The 21,379-nt window shown below is 41.9% G+C and overlaps 1 protein-coding gene across 2 annotated transcripts in view; it reads left to right on the plus strand.

Moving 5' to 3' along the window:
* The first annotated feature begins 1,138 nt into the window (after positions 1 to 1,138).
* The window catches only part of RASSF8 (Ras association domain family member 8), an 89,456-nt gene continuing 69,215 nt past the window's right edge, over positions 1,139 to 21,379 (plus strand). Inside the window, exon 1 of one of the 2 annotated variants that reach the window (XM_037388963.1) lies at positions 1,139 to 1,261. The gene's annotated coding sequence lies outside the window, so the exon portion shown is untranslated. The remainder of the gene's footprint in view (positions 1,262 to 21,379) is intronic. The other variant, XM_037388962.1, reaches the window with a different exon arrangement.

Below are 21,379 nucleotides of genomic sequence, written 5' to 3' on the forward strand. Positions count from 1 at the left end.
ATAGCGGCATATTATTAAAATGGTGATAACAAAAAAAAGTTCTGAAAGTTCTCTTGATGACTCCTTGACCAGCACGTCCTGGTCCCTGATCATGGTGCACAGGCAGTCTGGAAAATGCCACGGGCCCAGCAAGAAGCTGGGAAGGAGCCGCCGCTGCCACTGTGAACGTTTGTAGGCAGCGAAAAATTTTGTGAATCACAGTCCTGAAGTTTATTTTCAAATAGATTGGGTTTGTTTTTTAGAAACGGCCAATCTTCCTATTCCAAGTTGCATAAACACAAAGCTGATTAAAACTTCCTATTCAAAACTTTCTGCCCATAATAGCCCTTTGCTTAAGTCTTTGCTGTTCTGAGGGTTGTTGGGTTTTTTTTTCCCCTCCCCAGAGAATTTTCCATCATCAAAATCCAAAGCAGAAACAATAGAAAACACTGACTGCCGGCTTTCCACATTTCATTTAAAATAAGCACCAAAGGCATTCCTGCTTCTTCCAGAAACAATAGAAAAATCTCAGGGAAAACAAAAAGCCCCAACCCACGCCTGCCCCCGGCAGTGCTCCCGCTCGCCTCCCCCCTGGGGACTGGCGCTCCCCCCGGCTCCGGCAGCCCCCTCCGGCGGGACCCTGGCTCCCTCCCGCCCGCCCGGGGTGCGGGCTGCCCGCCGCGGCGGAGGGGGAGTCCGTGCGGGTGCGGCGGCCCCGCGGCCGCCCCCAACTCCCGTTGCCCCCACACGCTCGGTCGGCAGGTCCCCGGGACTCCGCCGGGGGTTATTTTCAGGCGAGGCAGTAACGCCTCTCCTTTGAAAGGCCGCCGCCGCCCGCCCCGCAGCCCGCCCGCGGCGGGGGAAGGACTCGGCGCGGACGCGCCCTCGCCCGGGCCGGCGGCGGGGAGCAGCGGCGGCGCTGGCGGCGGGGGGCAGCGGGCGGCTGCGGCTTTAAGAGCTCCCACAATGCCGTGCTGGCGTCCCAGTTCCGTTACATGTCTCTCCCGGTGAAGGCGAGCGAGGGAGAGGCAGGAAGGAGGCGGGGGCGGCCGCTCCGGGCGGAGGACACCCACGCGCGGCCGGGCGAGAGGCGGCGGCTCGGCGGGGCCGGGCCGGGGAGGAGCGGGGCGCCCCGGAGGGCCGGGCCGACCCCCCGGGCGCTGCGCCGCGATCCGGCCGCGCCGCCCCCCGCGGGGCGAGGCGGAGCCGGCGGCCGTTGGGGCCGTTGGCGCTGCCCGCGGAGCCGCCGCGGGACGGGCGCCCGGGCGCCGCCGGCGGAGCGGTAAGTGCGCGGCCAACTCCGGCGCGGTCTCGTCCCGCCGGAGCCCGCCCTGCGCCCCTTCCCCGGCCGCCGCCGCCCCGCTCGCCTCTGCCGCCCCCGCCGCAGCCCACCCGGCTCTGTCCCGCTCGGGCGCCGCGTCTCCCCGGCGTCTCGGTTCGTCCCCTCCGCGGGGCTTGTGACCCTTCCCTGCCGCCTCTCCCGCTGCCCCCTTCTCCCCTCTGCCTGCGCTCGCCAACTTTCCCGGCCGTGTTGCCCCTTGCCCACCTCCCCGCGGATTCTCAATATTTTTCCTCCCCCGTTCGGCTCTCCCGTTCACTCGTACGCGTCTTCCCTGCCCGTTCGCGTTCGTTCCTGCCCTTTCGCTTCTTCCTTCGCTACTTCCCCAGCTTCCTCCAGCTTTTCCTTTCTCCTGGCGTTTTGTCTTTCTCCTTCCTTCGGGCATGGTGCGGAAAAGTAAGGGATATTTCTCTGTGTCCTTGAGGGAGTTCGGAAGCTACTTTTCTTACACAGGGAAATCTTTGTTGTAGGGTTCCCCCCCCCCATTCCTCCTGCTGTCCCCGCAAAGAAAATTAAACCTTTTTTTTTACGCGACGTGGACTATTTGTTTTGGTCTCTTTTTTTTTTTTTTTTCCCCTCTCCAGACAGTGCCGATTTATTTCACAATTAATCTCTCTTATTCCTGCCCCACCCCCCCAAGTAAGAAAAGATTAAAAGGAAATCAGTCTTGCCAGCAGGGAGTGTATGAGACTTTTTTTCTTTTTTTTGTGGGGGAGAGTGGGAGACTATTGATGAGAAAAGCTGAAGTGAATACAGTGCAGTAGGACGATAGAGTCATGAACTTTAAAGGATAAGAAAATGGATCCTGCTTTGTGCAGCTCTAAACTGGTGTGGAAGGGTCTGGTCCGGGGTCTGCGTTGGGGCTGTCGGAGCCGGGGGTGAACCAGCCCATTTTCTGTTCAGCAAAGCAATGTTTTCACATGCCAGCAGAGCTGTGTGCTAAATCGCTGTTCGATATTGCTCGTAGGTTTCATTGGTGTGTAAAATCAGAAGTGGGGTGAGGATTGTGGATTTCAGTGTCCTTTTTAGAATTACACCTGTCATGCTTTCCATCCCCAAACCAAACATACATTGGAGGCTGACACATGAACAAAATTACTGGAAACTGCTTAGAACCCTGTCAAAAAGTGCTGCCGTGGGGTCTGCGAGGGCTGGTTTGGACCTCAGAAGCTTCTGCCTCGGCTCTAGTCAGCATCACATGTTAAAATTATGTGCTGGCTGTGGAGAGTGAGTGAATTAATTGCCTAATGATTACTGCAGAGACACCTGTTTTAGGAGTTTTCTAGCTGCCAGTTAATTGTGTTCGGTGGTGGCGTGGTTGTGTTAAGTGTTGTAAAAGTAAGGGTGATGTCTCTTTCAGTAGAGAATGTGTAGTTCATGAATAAAGTGTCAACCTTTTAGGTCAGAAGGAAACAATATGGATCTTGGTTTTGTTACCTCTTTTGATAGATAACTATTCCAGAAGACTACAAGCTTATGTGGGTAAACTGCAAATCAAGGAAGCCCCGCTTTTTTCCCCTCTTTCTTAAAAGAAAAAAGAAAACACCATTTCAGATAGACTTTTGTTTGATATCTAATTAAAAAGTAGGCTAGACATTAAACTAGAGGTACTTTTTGTGTCTTGTAGCAAAAAATTATTTGATATGTAATGAAATTGCTGAGGGAACTGAAATGACTGCTGGGTGTTCATAGTGTTTAGTTGTATGCCCTTTAGGACAGCTGAGAAGAGTTAAGGTGGTTCACTTCTGACACTTAATTGGTTTCTCAGTACTTCTCCACCCTCACAAGCCCAACAGAAATCAATCGGTTGTTTGAATTAAATATCCCCTCCCCCCTTTCCTGGAGATGAAAAAGTTTGGGACAGGGAGGAAATAGGAGAAAAATAACAATTCACACTAGCAGGAAGTTTTAAGTCTTTTAAAACTGTGACTTAAGACTGTTTGGGGAAACATCACCGATAATTCCAAAGACCCAAATTACATTGGATTAGCATCACTTTTTAAAATCCTTTTGAGGGAAGCCCTGAAAAGGAACACATTATATACAAGAAGCTTTAGTTTCTCAAGTGCGGGGCTGAGCACTGAGGATGGTGGGTTCTGTTCCTGCTTCTGCCATCGCATGGCAGTATGACCTCTGCCTAAGCTGCCTTCCTGCCTGCACCTCATAGGATACGGAGATTTTCCTGAATCTCTGTCAAGTGCTTTTACACACGATTTTAAGAATAATTAATGTGTAAATGTATCACCCCTTAAACATTTAATTGTGGTTTTGAATGCTGGTCGGGTGGTAAATCTTGCTTGTGTTACTTCACAGCTTCTGAAGAGTGAGTATTAAAACTCTTGATAATCGCTATTTATTCTGAGAGCAGCATAAGATTTTTGCATTGCTGTAATGATTTTGAGACTAGAGTTATTTTTATCCCCTGTGTATCTCTGACAATATTGGTGCATGCTTCTTCTCTGGTACCTTAACAATCTGCCTCAAGCTGAATTTGAAGGGCACTGTTGGCTTCTCCAGAAACTATTAAACTGAATTGCAGGGTGGATAACTGTCCTGTGGGGACTGGGCTGAGGACCCCCCTCAGCATGATGCATGCAGTTCTTGTTTGGTGGTTTTTTTTGTGAGCTCTGTAATTATAAGATTGGCTTAGTATGTGTGGGTTTTTTGCTTGCTTTCTAATTTTAGGGTTTTGCCTGGGTTTTTAAGTCTTTAAGATCTGTATCTTGAAATTAAATGTAAATGTATAGTTTTCTAGGGCTTTTCTGAAAGCTCAGGTTTTCTTGTAATCTTTGTCATGCCAGGGTTGGGACTTTACAGCATAATGGGATTTATAATCTCAGTGCCCGCCTCCCTCTAACGTTTGAGACTTGTAAACTTTGTAAATGCAAGGCTCTACCCTCTTGCAGGTAGTTCTCTCTCTTCAGTGAAAATGAGACTTGGTTCTATAGGAACTCGCTGTTAGGCATCTGCGTCAGCTTTGGGTTGTTACTTGCTGTCCTCTTGCTCCATGCTTCTGAATCTGGACAGTTAGTCTAGGTTCAAATTCAGTTTCATAACTAATTCTTCCCATCCTTCCTAGCCCCCCTTCAAAGTGTATGGTGATCTCACAACTTTGACAAGAATAGTTTTCTTGGCTGATGAGAGGGTGTTTGTGGTGTCTTCTCCTGTTACTGTTCTAGGGACTGCAGGTTGTCTTTCTCAATACCAATGAAGTGTGGGGAGGGAGGAGGCTGGCCTCCATGTGTGGATGGTGCCATGCTGCTGCTTCTCTTTCCAGTTCCTTACCTATGAAGTTTAAATGGCAGAACTTCTGCTCATGAAAGGAAGGTGGGTTGGACCTGTAGCTGATAGGAGCTTGTCTCATTTGGCACAAGAACTGCAGACTGGGCCCCTCTGGGCTGTGGCTTCACTGGGATCGCTGTAAGCATCTAGTTAGTCATCTTTGTGTTACATTCAATGCTGTTCATATTGATGTTATCTGAGAGTATTTCAGGCAGGCACTGTAAGCTTTCAGCTGGGAGGCACTTGAGAAATCCACTTAATTCACCTTTTTAGGTTTGAGTTGCTGCTTAAAGGGGGGAGGAATCTGTTTATTTTCTTCTTGTGCTTGGAAAAAGGGCTTACCCACAACTAAAGACATTGTAATGCTTTCTATAGTCCAGGATTATTGAACAAAAGGGTCTTGCTGTGCAATATTGTTGCTGCGCTCAGTGTTGTATGATAACACATGTTTCTCAGCTGTTGTTGATTCCTCAGTGGCACAGACTTCAAAGGAATGCACTGAAAGAGAGCCACGGCCAGAGAAAAAATGAGTTTTGTTCAGTGGCCTGTACCATCCATCTGTTTAAATACTTTGCTGAACTATTCCAGAGTGTTCGGGCATCCAGTTAGGGCTGACAAGCAATTACAGCTGGGAATAGAGCCTGCTGCAAAGAGACCACCTAGGGAAGGCTTAAATGCTGCCTCCCCTCTATGGGTCAGAGCCCCCCTGCTGTCCCAGCCAGCGAGTGAGGCTTGTCACTTTGGGTACTAATGCTGTTGAAGATTTATTTATTTTCACTCTCTCATGCTATCTTTAGAACAAGAGGGGAAGAATGGTGATGAGGACAGAACATCATCTCTGTAGCCTCCTCTTTGTATGTAACAAACTAGGCCTGTTGTTTAAATGAGTAAACAATTATTAAAAAAGTTAATTCTCTTTTTTTGAAAACACATGGGATAGTTAACAGATCAGTCAAGTATCTGCAATGGTAGCAATATATATTACTGAATTAGTTTTAGTTCTGAAAATATTACTTTGTAAAGCTAAAATCAGAGCCGATTACAATGTGTTATTTCAGATTGAATTTGGGAAACACTCCACACCTAAATCCACGGTAACAAATAAACTGCCTCATGTCTGCTTGAGCATTATGATACCCTAGGATGCTGCCGATTCCAAGTATTATGATAAGTTTTACTTAAATTCTCATATTGGATTCCACTGTGCAAGATGGGTCTCAATTTGTGGCTGCCAACCGATTCTTCAGATCGTGGCCTGTGTGCTTTCTGTAGTCCTAGATATTGGAATTGAGAGGGCAATATGAACAGAGAGACTACAAGGAAACTATTGGATAATTTTTTGAAGTTTTTCTATGTGGTAGTGACATTCATTTTGAAGATTGGGGTGAGTACTGTAGATAGTAATGTATGTTGCAGTTAGGAGGGTTTAACCTTCTTTATGAATGAAAAATGATCTTGCGGGTGATATAAAGATAAAGAGGATATTTGAGTTTTGAAAAATTGTGAGGTGCTTCAGAATTTTTCACCTGCAAACAAGCAGCACAACTCTAAAGGTAAGCTTGAATCTTGTCCTCTGCTGTAGTATTACTCCTGCCTCTGTACTGTGATATGACATTTATGCCTTTGAAAGGATAGTTCTTTCTCCCGGTGTTGGCAGTTGTGATGGTTTTTTTGTGTTTTGAAATGTCAGATTTTAATTCTGTACTACCTCTTTGAGCAGAAAGTGGAGGGAAACTTCTAGAAACATGTAATGTAACTGACTTCTATCCAGCTTCTGCCCTTGCTCCAGGGTTGACATTGTAGTTTGAATTCATTTACTTGCCTTGAAAGCTGTACTAGGTGTAACCTTGAGTCTTCTAGATTAAGAGCTGTAACTTACTTTTGTTTAAACTGAACGGAAAGTTTTTTGCTAAAAGATTTTTGGACTCCTGAAGTGTTTGTCAGTGTTTTCAAGCCATTATTCAAAGGGTTTTTGGAGTTTCCGGAACAACCTTTTGGAACTTTACGTTTTATTGTCAGTCAGCAGTTTCATGAGCACGGATAAGGAAAGGCTGTAATGCCACTAGGCAGCCAGATGTTTTGCGTCTGTGCCAAAGTGGGGAGACAGTGTGTCTTTAGGAGTTGGAGGGCCTGTTGTTCTTGTCACTGGACTGTTTGGGGATCTTCAACAGATCACATCTGCTTTCTCTCCTTTCCCTTCCCCTCCCTCCTGCCATGCCTGTACTGATTGTGACCACCTCCTAAGTAAAACGAGATTGAGAGCAAAGCATTCTTTGTTGCTTTCTGAAGAAGATATTTTTTTCAGTTTCTCTTTCTTAATACTAAGCTTAAAGCCGTAGAAAAGCTGCATGTAATTTGGCCATTAGCGAATTTATAGCTATTATCCAATAGATTAATATTAAATATTAACTCTGACTAGTGTGGCATTAAGTGAACAATATAAAGAAAGCAGCTTTCAATGCAGGTAGAGGGGAGAGTACTCTTAGATGTAAATCCCCCAGTTCCAAACACCTTTTTTGGCCAGTACTTCTTAAAGACTTGTAAGATTGATCCTTGTCTTGCTTCTGCTGCTTCAGTGTGATGTACAAAGGAAAGAAAGGAAGGAACTGATCAGATGTCTACACATGTTAAAACTTCCTGGAGAAGAAAGTAGGAAGCATTAGCCACAGCTAGAAGTATTTAAAAGGTGCTATTGGGAATTAATATACCAAATGCTTTAATGTGCCTTTGCAGCTGTATAGCTGGCAAGATTAACTGGCAATGCTACCTGGAATAACTGGCATCCAGAGAGAAACATATGGCATTAGTGGAATGCCCTTGTCCTTGCCCATCAGAAAGTGATGGTATGTCTTTTTTAAAAACACATTCTTACTCATTAGGACTGCTCTGTGTTGTGTGGGTGCATGCACTTGCTTTGGGCTTCATCCACGCCTCTGAGTCAGTCAAAGCCTTTGTACTGGTTTCATTTGGAGCAAGGACAGAAACTTCTAATGGACAAGCTGTACATTTGAGACTGTATTTCAGGTAGTGGAATCGGCACTGATGAGCAACAGGACTAACAAAGAACAGTCACTGAATACAATGCAATGTTTTCGTGCTATTAATGGGATTGGAATTGGTAACCTGATACTCCAAAGAGATAACAAAGGTGATTTATCATACAAGGGAACATTGATTTTTTTTTTTTTTTAAAGGAGTCTAAGTAGCATAGTAATCTTTCACCGGAACTCATTCTAGTGAACAAGATCTGTCAGAAAATGACTGATTTAACAAGAATCTATGAAATAGTCTGAATAGGAAAGTAATTTTCTGTCTAATTACTGGTGTTCTTTCACTGCAATACCTGTATTTGCTTACCAGTTTACCTGCTCACCTCATGTCCTGTGAATTTAGCCTTTGTTTCAAACTCAGATATAACATAAAGTTTTGGGCTTTTCTTCTTCCTCCAAGAGTGGAAGACTGAAGGGGATGACAAAATGAAATGTGTGCGAAGTTGACATAACAAATATGGTATGTGACTGTTGCCTTGTTTCCTGGGACCAGATCAGAAGGCAACCAACTTGATACAGAATACAGCAGTCATACATGGAGTTAAGCTATTCTGCGTGTGACTGTGGAGAAGTCTCTTTAGATAACTTAATACAAGTAGGGTGGACATTTGCAAGGGTGATCTGGTACAAGAAAACTCAGTCTGTCCCCATAATTCAGGAATTAAGTTAATATTGTACCTTAGGCCTACTGCTTACTAGCAGGAAAAAAAGCAGACTTGCCTCCTTTGTGTTTTTACTTAAGCAGAGGCACTTGCAAGGCTAGAAGATAAAGGGAGCATACCTTCAAGAGGTGGTATGTGCTATAGGAGAAGACTTGATTGTGAGTTTGCTGTTGGCAAACTGCCATTCTGTGCACGATGGGTTGGTCACGTTCTGGAGCAGAAGTTAAGGGGCTCACCTTTCCTAGGTGGGATGGGAGGGAGCTCAGCTCTCACCAGCAGTCAAGAATCACACTCTTAAAATGTACTCGTGGTGTTTTTTGTTTTACTTAAACTCTTAAAGTGTTGTGTTTTGTTTTTTTTTTTTCTGGGAGGTATTCAGTCTCTTAGGACTTGCTGGTCTTCTGTTTGTGATGCCTTGCCAAACACCCCATCAGCAGTGATTTGTTACTGTAGTATTTGGAGGACTTAAATGAGATCTCGACCTCTGCTGCTCGGCACTGTGCAAGCGCTGGTGAGGGGAGCGCTCCCCTCCCTGTGGTGGCTGGGTGGGATGGCTGGGGGGGTGTTGGTGTGACCTGCCTACAGGGCATGGCACCAGAGAGCTGGAAATGCTACTCCAGGCTGGTGTCCTGCTTGGAGGCCACCTGCTTATGTCACCTGTTGTGGAGATGTCTCTGTAGTCCAGGATATCCTCTCCTGGTCCAAGTTGCCAGATGTTGAATTTGCAATGAGCCTATTAAAATACGGGGCTCTTCCTCAAGTCTGTGTTGACAGTTTCCCACTGCACCCGCTGTCATTCTGGTAACACTTTGAATTAAAGCATCGTTTGTGAGCTCTGTATGTCCGACAGCACTGCCACTTCTTTCTGCTCTGCCATAAGGCTTCCGAAATACTTGTTCATGAACTGGTGGCTTTCTAGGTGTTTCTGTGGTTGGAGCATAGCATTTGCTTTTTGATGGGAGGAAAAGATACTGGGACTTTTGTTACGTATCTCACAGCTGCAGATAGAGGCATTCCTCTAATTCCTCTGCTGCTGAGCTCTTTGGAGCCAGGGGCCGGGGGTGGGGAACACGCTTGCTTTGCTGTTTCCTTGTCCAGGAGTTGGGTTTAACTTACATGGAGCACCTGTCCTGTTGTGATCCTGACATCCTGTCAGTGCTCCTTCCCCCTGCGCCTCAGGAGGGAGCGTGTTTGTGGCTGGCAGCTCTCTGCCTTACCCTTATAGGAACACCCAGCCAGGAATTTTCTAGAATTTTCCCCTGCCTCCCCTTGTCCTTCACTGACCTCTAACCATGTTTTTATCTTTCTTGACAAGATTCTTAGTTTCGTGTATCTGCTGCTTTTCCCTTCACTCTTCAGCTTTGATTATTTTTCCAGGAGCTGATTAGAAATGTTAACCATTACAGATGTGTAGAAAGTCAAATACAGTCAAATTCCTTAGTGTTTTGTGTTTTTCTTTAACTTTCTCTAATACTAAAATGCTTATGGCAGGTAAATATTTTCTATGTATACTACTTGTCATGACAAAAATATCCATCCTCAGCAGAGGGCAAGGAACTGCAGTGACTATATTGCAGTATTACAATATACCAATATAACCTGTTGTAAGAGCCCTGTGTTTCCCTCCTTGAGCATAAACTGCTACTATAGTAAGGGTATGTTAAGTTCAAACTTTGTTTTGTGTAGAAGACATTAATGGCTTTTTACATGTAATTGCACACTGTAAGATAAAAATGTGACATAATAGAAGGAAATGGCAAAAGTATTTTCCTATCTGAAGTTTATGGCTTCCTAACTGCTTGAGAAATGCTTTGTTACCTTGAGACAGTATTATTTTTTTGTAAAAACATATTTGCTTTAATTGTGGGTAGCAGAGAAAAGGATGGCTGGATTTCTTTAAATATATGCTTCATTTTTTCCTGTTTTGTAGTGCCCTTCATATTTGTCATTCTAGAAGCATATGCAGAAGCCTAAATAATTAGAAATCTGTATGCTCTCTGACCATGATTTAATAGTCCATGATGATTTCTGGACACTGTGTTTTACTTTGGAAGACAACATTTCAAACTAGCCTCCATTATTTTCGACTTGACTACTATGAATGAGAATAGCATTCAATGTATACACCATTTTTAAGAATACCTCTATTTTTCTTTGTCACATGGCCACAAAGCATGTGGTAGGCAGAAGATTGTTCTGCTATAACAGTACAAAATGAAACGAGAAGATTGTTCTGCGATATCTGAAATGTCCTCCCTACATTCCATGTCCTCCCTACATTCCTTTTGTAGAGTGTTCTCCGACATTAAAAGGTGGGTAATGGCTTCCCAGCTTTCCATCAGGTGGGATATTTCTCATCATCCCCCAGTTTTAAGAATGGATCCTGTTGCCCAATGGAATGACATGGGTAGGTGGCTTCTGTGACTAGAGGATGCTTCTCTCATGCACCATCACCCATGTGGAGTCCCAAGCCCAACAGGACTTGGGTTCCAGCTCTGGGGCTTACAAGAAGAGGCTGGCTTCTGAGCCCCACAGCTAGGAAGTTTAGACACCATTTGAAACTGGTATGTAATGGAAAAAAGAAAACTGGTTTTCTGGATTAGTGGATGGTATTGTTTCAGTCCCCTGTGATGATCATAAAGTGTGAAGTCACGATGTATAGCAGAATTGTTGAGCCTCTTCTTTGCTGGGTTTTCAAGTACTGGGCAGGCAAGAATCTCTGATTTGATTTTATTGTTGAGAAGGGAGCTATCTGAGATGCTTCATTCATGGTATAAACCTTAGTTAAATATTAAAGGGCAAACTTCCTTTGGATATCCAATTACTACTTCAGTGGCTTTTTCAATGAAAAAGTAAAATGTATAGCTACTAGATGACTAATTAGACCTTAAATCAGTAGTTGATATGTGTGTGTCCCATCCAGAGTCATGGAGACTGGCAATCCCAGAAAGATGGCACTGCAACAAAGTCCTGCTCTGCAACCCATGACCTGAGTAACTGGTGTGTTGACAGAACTACTTCTTACAGTATTCTGAAATGCTTAACAGCCAGATGCTATTTTGAAGTTGCAAAGGCATAAGTGTAAGTTTATGATGGTCAAACAAGATGCCACCTATGAGTTGCTATAACTGTTAGTAACAGTACCTGCATGCTGTGGCTGTTGTACAAGTCAGAGTAAAACGTCTGTAAAAGATATAAAGCTAACCTGATTTACCTAACACCTTGAGCTGGAATAGCAGCATGCACGTAGCTAAACTACAGCATCTCTGCTGGCAAGAAGCTCAAGCAAAGAGAAATCTAAAACTTAATGTTCTTATGGCATACTTGGCAACAGTACTTCATGAACAACCTTTTACGGACCAAGTGTCAAAGGAAAGGTTCATCTTGTAAGTAGACACGGTTATGTCAAAAGCGCCAACTAGAAGCTTTGGTATTTACATTACAAGCTTGTTAATTGGTTTCAGAGGTAGTGGTTAATTGTTAGTGTACCTCGTTGATTCTAGTAGCTGTGAAGTACGTATCTAAAGTGCAGTTTTGGAGTCGGTACCTAGATGCTGTGTGGCAAATAAGATTCTGACTACTCTTATAACATCTTTTCCTGCAACTCCTACTTTACCTTTTCCTACCAGATAGCTACTGCAATGACCAGTGCTCTAATGCTGTTAAGGCATACAGGGCTTTTTATGAGGGTTTGTGTGTTCTTATGCATGATGGAGTTTTGAAATAATCTTGCTGTATATCCACTGTTTTCATATTGCTCTGTGTGTTTTCCCTGTCTTACTAACTTCTGCAACCAGTTCTTTATAGCCAGTCCTGTGCTTGTTGAAGTGTCATTAGAAAAACAAATAGCTATATGGCCCCACATGGGTCTTTCACTTAAACATCAAGTTTAGTAGTAGACATTAAAGCCAAGGCAATCCAGTGAGTAGTTTGACTTCTGTGTATTTTTATAGCCCTTTTTTAGGAAAAAGTTGGTCATAGTTTCCTGCAATGGATTTACTCTTGATGTTGAGAATTAATACAGACTTTCAAAAGATCACAAGTAAAGAACAAATAATACTATTTTGCAAGCTTCTACTCTTGGTGTTTTAGAGTTCATGCAGTAGCAAATGGATGGGAGTATTTTGTGAGAAATTTTTACCCACCAGTTTTTTTATAAAAAGAACTTTAGGTTCTGTTTTGCTATGCTGAGCCCATCATCAGGGTGTCTGACTGGTTACCTTCTATTCCTTGTCACTCTTTGCATGCAAATAGTTTCTGTTCATCTCAAAGGCGTTATTCACACTGAACCCTGTGCATGTATTGAGATGTGTTCTTTCTGTGCATTGCTCATGTGACTTAATTTCACTAAAATGAAGGCCAAACATGTCTATGAAATTCATAACACTGTTTCCACTGCTAGTACTTACTTGTTCAGACTAATTTGACAGTCTGTGAACCTGAGGTAGAGCTTGATTATGTCTGAACTTGTGACTTGTGTCTACGTTTGCCTCTTATGTAAATCTCATTTTTTTTGTTCAATTCTCAGTTATTTCAAAAGTCCTATCATTTTATTAATTTGGTTACTTTTATTTAAGACTTTTATTCATGGCTTTGCTGATATGGAATATAATGCCTTAATCAAAAATGAACTGTCCAGAAGGACTGCAGTGGTACATAGTGAATATTTGCATAAGCTTCAACAGCATGAGTTATCTGGAAGACCTTGAGGAAGAATCATCCTTAGAGCAAGTAGAACATTCTTCTCTGGCTAAGGTCGTTTCCCTACACAGAGCTTGTCCTTAGTGCTTGTTGATGGGAGCATACTGATCTCTCTGTAGTTTCATGTGCTGTAGGGCACCCTCAGGAAAGAAGCCTTCTTTCTGACCTTCTGTGCTGCTGGTGAACTGTGTGATACCAAGTTGCCTGCCTCTTACTCTTCTGGTTTGGTCTTGAGAGTGGGCTAGCAAGAGGAGATGCAGTTTGTGATTATAGGCTAATACTTTGATACCCTGCTGGCTGTTTCTTTGTCTTTTTTTTTTTTATTTTTTAAAATTAATCATTGCCAAGTTTAGTATTTCTGAGAGTATTGAAACTCCCAAATGTATCAAGTCACTTATCTTATATCTCCTGAGATCTATATATGAAATGAGCTGCTTCACAAACATTTAACAGATGTGGGGGTTTTGTATGGATTTAGGTAGGCCTGTAAAATTATGTGTAAAATAATTGTGTAAAATTAAGCTATTAAAACTGTGCTATATATAAGAACAAGTAAGTTGGTCTTCATGTGAGATGTCCTTAGACACAGTGAATAAATCCTGAAGCTTATTTGAGGCATCAGAGATGTGGTTGGTAGAGAAGAAGGTAGAGAGTGGTGTGGTGCATGTCAATCGGAACCATCGTCTCCAAGCAAACTGTGACACAAATCACTTACATAAGTGATTTACTTTTGTGTCTTTGCTTATTTGAGTTTGTCTGTGGTAACTAATTTGTGTTGTATCTTGAACTGAGGGGGGGAGGTGATGCCACTTTGATAATTCATATTAAAAACTAACATGCAAACTTATTTGCATTGGTTATTCCTATGAAATTCAAGTTGACTTATTCCACATAAAGACACTGGTCCCAGGCTGTGAGAAAGCCAGTTACTTATTTAAATGAGTCAACGCTAGTTGTCTTCTGAGACTCGGCTTCAACTCTGCCTGTACAGATGTACCCATGACTGACTTAAAAATGTTTTAAGCATTAATGGGGGATGCTTCTTGGAATGCTTTGGAAAACTGGAGTAATTGAATGACTCTGAACTTCATTAACTGTAAAAGTATTTAACAAAATGATCAAGATTTGTTACTGGCTTAGGGCTAGTCTGAGTGAATCATCTCTGAACTATGTCATTGGTAATGACCATATCTAAAGCATTAGAGGCTTTCGTTTTCTAGGGAAGCATTTTCACCCTTTTAGTCAGTTTTCAAGATCCAGCTGGTGAAAGCAACCTGGTCTGAACGGAGTGTTGGTGCTGCTTTGGGCAGGAGGCTGGGCTCCTTCCAGTGTGAACAATTCTGTTATCTCGTTTCTTTTCTTTAAGAGGTGTGTTTACCACACAAGCAACATCAGCTGTAATAAGACTGCCTTCCTGATACTTCCAGCAATTAAACCAGAAGTGTAAATAAGTCTGTGCTCTTAAGTTGTGGTGTTTTTTTTTTTAGTAACATACTTCTGCTTATTTTCATAGCACTTCTGCTGGATAAATGCAGCACATTCAGGACTTTGTGTCCATTTTTTCTGGCCACTGCGGAATCTTTGAAGAGATGGAGTAGGGCAAGTTGATGTGATCTTCCTTTAAATTCTAGGCCAAGTTCTCAATTTTCCAGAAGCTGAATTTTTATATGGAATCTAATGATTCTGTATTTGAGTGCAGCAGACAAACTGTGCTTTAGGGAAACTTGTCACAGATGTATAATATATTGAATTTCCCTGTGAATTATTTAATAGATAAAAGCTATAAACATAGTGAACATTAGAGATGATAATGCAAAATGTATTGACTAAGAAGAAAAAAAAAAACTTTTGTTCAGGATACTTTTTAACAAAATTTGATTTATACATTCACCTTAGGAGACCTATAACGAGTTAAAAATACAGATTTTTCTATAGGAAAGGAGCAATGAGATCTTTCTCTTAATTGGTGTATGTATATACTTGAGTAAGGTGCATATGGAAAAAGCATATGCCTGATAATGGATCCAAGATTTCAGGTCTACTTGTTCACGCACCACTTCCTTTGTGAAGGAATAGCAGAGTGGGTGTTTCTGCGTGTAGTTAGGCTTGTGCAGCCTGTCGCATACGAGCCTGTAATTCACTGATGATAACTGAGACTTACAGAAACATCCCACTCTGGGCCCAACCAAGCTTCAGCTACAAGCTTTGAAGTGGAAGGAGAAGAACAAATTTTTAATGAAGTTGAAGGGGAAAAAATGTTTAATACCCTGTGCTTCACTGGGTACTACATCCTCAGAATTTTTTCTTGAAATTAAATCCTTGATCAAACAATTCTATTGCCACTTTATTTGCTGAGGGAAAGGGTTCCCCTTTGGTTCAAGTACCAATGTGCAAATTTTATACAGTTGATAAAATACATTGCTTTGTGTACCTTTTTCATGGAAACCTTAATTTCTTCCTTTCAGTTACCTGATTTATTTCCTCCCCCTGGTAAAACAATGGTAGAACATACTATTAAGAGAAAGGTGGGGGGGAAGTTAATTCTTCATTATTTTACTTAAAGGTGAAATAATCTTGCAATAAGGCAATAGTAGGTGGAGTAGAGATGGATTGAAACTACAGCAGGAACACAAAGCAAACTCACTAAATGGTCACTTGTGCAAAAAAGTGCTCAGCAACTACAGCATCAGTTCTTAGACAGTTTGGCAAATACCTGAGCATCACAGCATGTGTTTAGCTACCTATGTGTAGGCACCTGAATTTCAAACTCTCGTTTCTTAATTTAAAAATCAGTAAACGAAAAGTTTATTTAATAGAGTCTATACTGAGTCAGGGGGAGGTTTAAAGGGAAATCTCAGAATAGCAGTATGTTCTGGCATCCTCTACTAATGGTTTAGTCATGTGCATCAATAGTTATCAGTCCTAATGATATTGTCTATTTTCTAAATCCAGATTAGATAGTGATTTGGAGTCACTGGTGTCTCAGAATGGTTTATTGATGAATTGTTATGTCTTGCTTCCTGATTTTTGGTAAAAGGTTAAGACTTGATTTAACTGCTTGCTAGCTTGTGTTGGAAGCTCATAGCTTAGCTCTTTAGTTTATTCACTAAAAAGCAGTGTATTACGCAGAAGTGAAAAGTGACTTGAAATTTGAGCATGGGACTTCTGAATACGCACACATGACGCTGATTTTTGGACAGCGGCCTGATGCTGGTTGAGGTGGGCTGCAGTGGAACTGAGCCACTGCTAAGTAGTTCTGCAAATATGATCATCTGTGCTGTGGAAAGCTAGTGTGCAATGAACAGAAGTTATTCCCTGCAGGAGCGAGGGAATATGTAAATTGCTCTGTATTGGTCTTTCGATGGATTTTATTTTGAGATTTTTCTTGTGAAGATGGATGGGAACAAAAGTTAATTGTAGTAGGCTCTGCGTCTATAAGGATTGTAGCTTCAATACTTCCATTTAGAGTTGAAATACACATTGTAGTACTTTGGTGCTACCAGCCTTACAATATGCAGGCTTGTTGCCAGAGCTGTTGTAAAAGCACTTGTACTGGCTTTGGTAAGAAGCTCTTGGAGGTCAGTTAAGTGTCTGTCTGGGACTAGTAAGTTCTTATGACTGACAGTGTTGTGGAAGTAGGACATACTAAATCTCGGAGAGCCTACTGTAGTATCAGTTGCAAACTATAGTATTCATGATATTGGAGATAACGTAAATGGAAATGCACTGGTAGTATGGGAACAGTTTTTTTTTTTTAAATAGCAAAGGAGTGTTTAAACATCCGGGAACTCTGAGCTTGTCAAATATTTCTGTAGCATACTTTGGCCATCTTTTAGCCACTTGTGTCAGTAGTCTGCTAGAAACAAATGACTTCTTCATGGTGTGTTTCTCTTAAAGGGATCAATTGATTAAAGTGTTTGTTAAAAGTTCACTAGGTTAACAAAACAGGGTTTACAGGTGTTGCTTTTGATGTAACTTTAAGAGAGCATTTGTATGCTTGTATATGCCTTCTTGAAAGGAGGGGGGAGCTTCCATACTTTCACAGCAATTGTACTTTAAAGATACCTATCATTGCCTATGGATAGCTTTTTAAGTGCATCTTCTCATGTAAGAATTCTGCACTTTCTTTACAGTGACAATTTACAGTGGAACAGCATGGTTAGATTTTTGGCAATCTTCTTAAAAGGGCCTAGATTAAGATCTGACCTACAGCTGTTGTAAATAGTCTTTTTGTTACAAAAGCCTTTTAAAGTTGTTCCCTTTTTATGTTAATTAAAACATGTACTGTGGTGGCCTGAGTTCCTCTTGCTAATTAGATAAAACAATACCACGGACTAGATATGAAAATCAACAGGATAACTTCCTAGTTGGGAAGGCTGATGCTTGTTTTGATGGGCTCTCTTTGCCTGCTGTGGGCATGTATGTGTGTTCTAGCCCCAAGATCCCAGAGACTGACATCCTACTTTACTAGGTCTGTCTAAATGTTACAGAACAGATGGTTAATTCAAAAACAAGAGTATTAAAGCTGAGTAGCTAAATCTGATCTCCTAAAAATGAGGTTGCCAAAACAAGCTGCTGTATTTGATATAGCTGCTGAATTGGTCTTTTATTTGATACAAAGGCAAACCTCAGTCTAATGCCAAAATACAAAGAAGTTGGTCATTTCAAAACCTTTTCAGCATTTAATTTCTCTCAAAGCCTTTAACTTGAAGCAGTAAGTTGCTTACATACTGTGGGGCTCCTGGAAGAGAAAAAGCTAATTTCAAATCCATTGTTATTTCTGGGCTTATCACTGTGGTCCTGAGTTTTAAAAGTAACAAAGACAAATTGCAGCAGTGGAATAAGGCTGACACCTGACTCTTACCTTGCCATGATTTGCTTTTTTCTTCGATTTAGGTGGTCAGTGAAACGAGAAGAAAAAAGCAAATCATTGAAGAAAGGATTGTTGTGTTTACAAGCAAATTCTTTCTTTTGTTGTCAACAGACAGGATAGATAATTTGAGACAGGTGTTGTACCAAAAGAAACCTTTAGATTGCCTAATCTGACCTGTACACAACAGATCAGAGTTATCTCTGGACTGAGCCTAATAGTAAATAAATCTATGCACATTTGTAATGATACAAAAGGGATTAAAGTATTTTTCTGCATTCATCCTCTTGGGATTATTTCTTAGGGACACCATTTCACAGTAACCTACTTACTTTCAAATGAAACAGATGAGCAAACTTAAGCAGTTTGTCTCAGCCCTTTGGGGTTTAAATACTTACAATTCTTCTATGAGCTGCTGGAAGTTACAGTCACTTTTCAGGAATCTCTGACCTTGCAATCCATTTTTCTATGGTGGATTGAATATTTGATCTTAGAAAGATCAGATTTTGTGGTATTTCACTTATGTGATGCTATAAAATGAGCTATTATGTTTCTTAGGAATACTTTGTCTTGAATTGTAACGCATGACGTAAAGGTAGCCTGATCATTGAATAAAAACTGGAGAAAGCAGTGAAGTTACTTGTGGATGCTTCTGCCTCGTTAAGAAAATTCAAGCTTTCAAATCTTTGCTGTTGCTGGTTCTTGTAGTGTTTGACTCGGTATGAAAGGGGTCAGGCAGACAGGTGGAAATGGAATCCTTCCATCTGTTCAATTTATACCACAAACTTTGCAGATAGAATTGTGCTTGCTGGCTAAGAACTTCAAATCTCAAGTTTTTGTAGCCCACTGTTTGCTGTAGGGAGGAGGTTGCTTTACTTGGCTACATTTTTAAATACTAGGTGAAATGTTGATTTCCAGGGGGCTTTTGGGCTTTTCTTAGAAGAATGAATTGGGTTTTGTTCTTTTTAATTTCTGCTTTTCCTAAATGACCTCAAGACCCTTTTATTTCAGGGATTTTTAAAGCTCTGTTGAAGGTATCGGCCATATCCTCAGGCTTCTGGAGGTGGTGGTTTTGAGAGGGCGTAGTTTGAAATCCTGTCTACTTGTTTGCTGATCTGCAATTAAGGCATAGGGTTAGATGTTCATACCTCAAGTTCTTATAACTTGAAATGGTCCCTTCAAACCTGGTGAAAGAACAGAGTTCAGGAACTAGAGAAACGTTGCCAAAGCTTGGAGAAAGCAATACATTAGGAAAGAAATTGGCAGAGGCACCAAAGTGTTTGAGAGCAGATGGAGTGTTGTCATCAGTTGCAAAATCAATGTAAATACTTCCAGAAAATTACTCTTCCTCAGCTTTTGCCAAACACAAGGAACAGGAGCCATAAATACCATAGGCAAATCGTTCTAGCTGCCAGTGAGCATGCTGCAGTTGTAATCAACAAGTTGGAATTCTCCCTTGCAGCACTGGGCCGTCGTTGCTGCAGAAGCATTGCATTAGGGGTGGTACAACACACCTTTTTGGTTCTTGCCTAAAGGAGATAGATTTCCAGTTTAAAAATCTCTGTTTTGTTGCTGTGCTCTTCTGGTAGGTCATATCAACAATAAAAATGAGATCCTCACCCCACCCCCCCCACCACTGATTGTTCTTTGCGGTTGAGTTGTATGGTACAACTTTCCTGGTTTAGTGTGGTTCAGTGTTGGGCTGTGAAGCATTGATTTCCCCTGTATTAGCATTGTGCAGCTAGTAACTGATCTGTCCTCCCAAAAGCACAGTTTTGGGATAGTGTCATGATTATAAAGTTTGTCTGACTTCCACTAAATTGACCACAATGGTGCGTGGTTAGAAGGGGATGGCTGCCTCTAAATGAAAATGAGGAGCCACAAGTCAGGATGAGGTACTAGGTCACTAATTTGTGGCGTTTGTGTCTGTCTTGAACCCTTGTTGCGCAGGAAAGTGAATGTTGGAATAGAGATTTTAACATGGAGTGTGTTTGGTTTTAAATTCTGAAATCTCTGTACTGATCCAAATTCCATTTCTATGGAAACTGGAAGTTTAGTACTCTTGTCTGTCAACTTCAGCTTCTGGCTGGCTTTGGGGAGATGAAATTATTCCCTTACACTAAACCTTTCAGTATCGAAGTTGTCTTGGTATATTGGCACCACATTTAGTGGAGACTGAGAAATTATAGCTAGAATTATTTCATGCATTTAATTTCTGAGAGATGCTTAAATTTAACTATTTACAGATCAGATATCTAAATGTTCAGAGCTTGTGCCAGGTTATCTAATTGCCAAATTGTCCTGTACATAATGTGTAAGATCATAGCTTCTTTCCTGATGGGGTAGTTTCTTCACTACGGTGTGTTCTTATAGATTATGAAGCACATTCTTTTATTAGCTGACCGTGCAGTACTGCAGGTGTCCTCCCTTGCCTTGTACCAGCCATGGAATGCTGTGTATGCATCAGCTACAGCAACAACTTACACCGAAAGACATCATGAATCTGCACTCCTAAGTGACCCTGGAACTCAACTGCATCATTTCAATAGGAAAACCTTCCAAGTTCTGGTTATGCTTTTGCCAGCAAAGTGGAGTTCCTAGGCCTGGTATGTGTGGAGTGTGTAATGGCAGAATGACCATGCCAAACCCAGGGAGAAGTGGGTGAAGGCTTAACTTTCTGGAAGAAGCCCTGAAGGAACTGATGGCTGTCCCTGCTTTGAAGTGGAATGGGGTTGTTGAGAAGATCATGAAGAATATAAAGAATGCACAAAGGTGTTGTGTTCGAGACTAGTTGATGGGAGAAACTTGCAATCCTCTAGTCAATCAGTAAGCACTCTCTGCTGTGAGAAGGTAACTTCTGTTTTGAAGCTTTGGGTGGTTAAGTGAAACTTTTTCCCTAATGACTTAGACATAACTTCAGTGTTTCACTTTTAACTTAAGAGCTGCTTCCAGGAGCATTATAATCACTGCAACTACTGTTTGAAAGTACCCTTTATGGACTGGCACTTCTGCGTTTCTGTAACTTGTACTGTTCACTTTAACTTACAAGAATGTGACACAGTAAAAGTACGTTAAGTGTATGGGGAACCAGTGTTATGCTAAGAGACTTGTAGCCAGAAATGTGTTCACTTACTCTTTCTTTGGTGTAGTAGTGCCTGTGTGAGCTATTAACTCCGTATGTTTGGGTCCTTATTCTGCATGTAGAACAGCTTCACCAGAAACACTGGTGCCAGTTTGGCTTTCAGCAGGTGCACTAAACTTCAGGTCCGCTTCTCTGTAGGTAGGTATTTGAGGCTTGCAATAGTCAGTCAGTGCTGGTGATCATCTTCCTCACAGGTGATATATTTTGTGAGCACAACTGGCGATGGGGCTGTCCTGGATGTGGATGAACAGGAATAAAATTGCAGAAAGAGCTCCTCTTGGGGTTTTTTTTTTTGGTGTGTGTGTGCAGTAATCTGGCAGTTTGAAAGAAGGTAAACTGTTTTGGTAGGTAAAT

The sequence above is a fragment of the Falco rusticolus genome, chromosome 5 (assembly GCF_015220075.1).
Source record: "Falco rusticolus isolate bFalRus1 chromosome 5, bFalRus1.pri, whole genome shotgun sequence".
Lineage (NCBI taxonomy): Eukaryota > Metazoa > Chordata > Aves > Falconiformes > Falconidae > Falco > Falco rusticolus.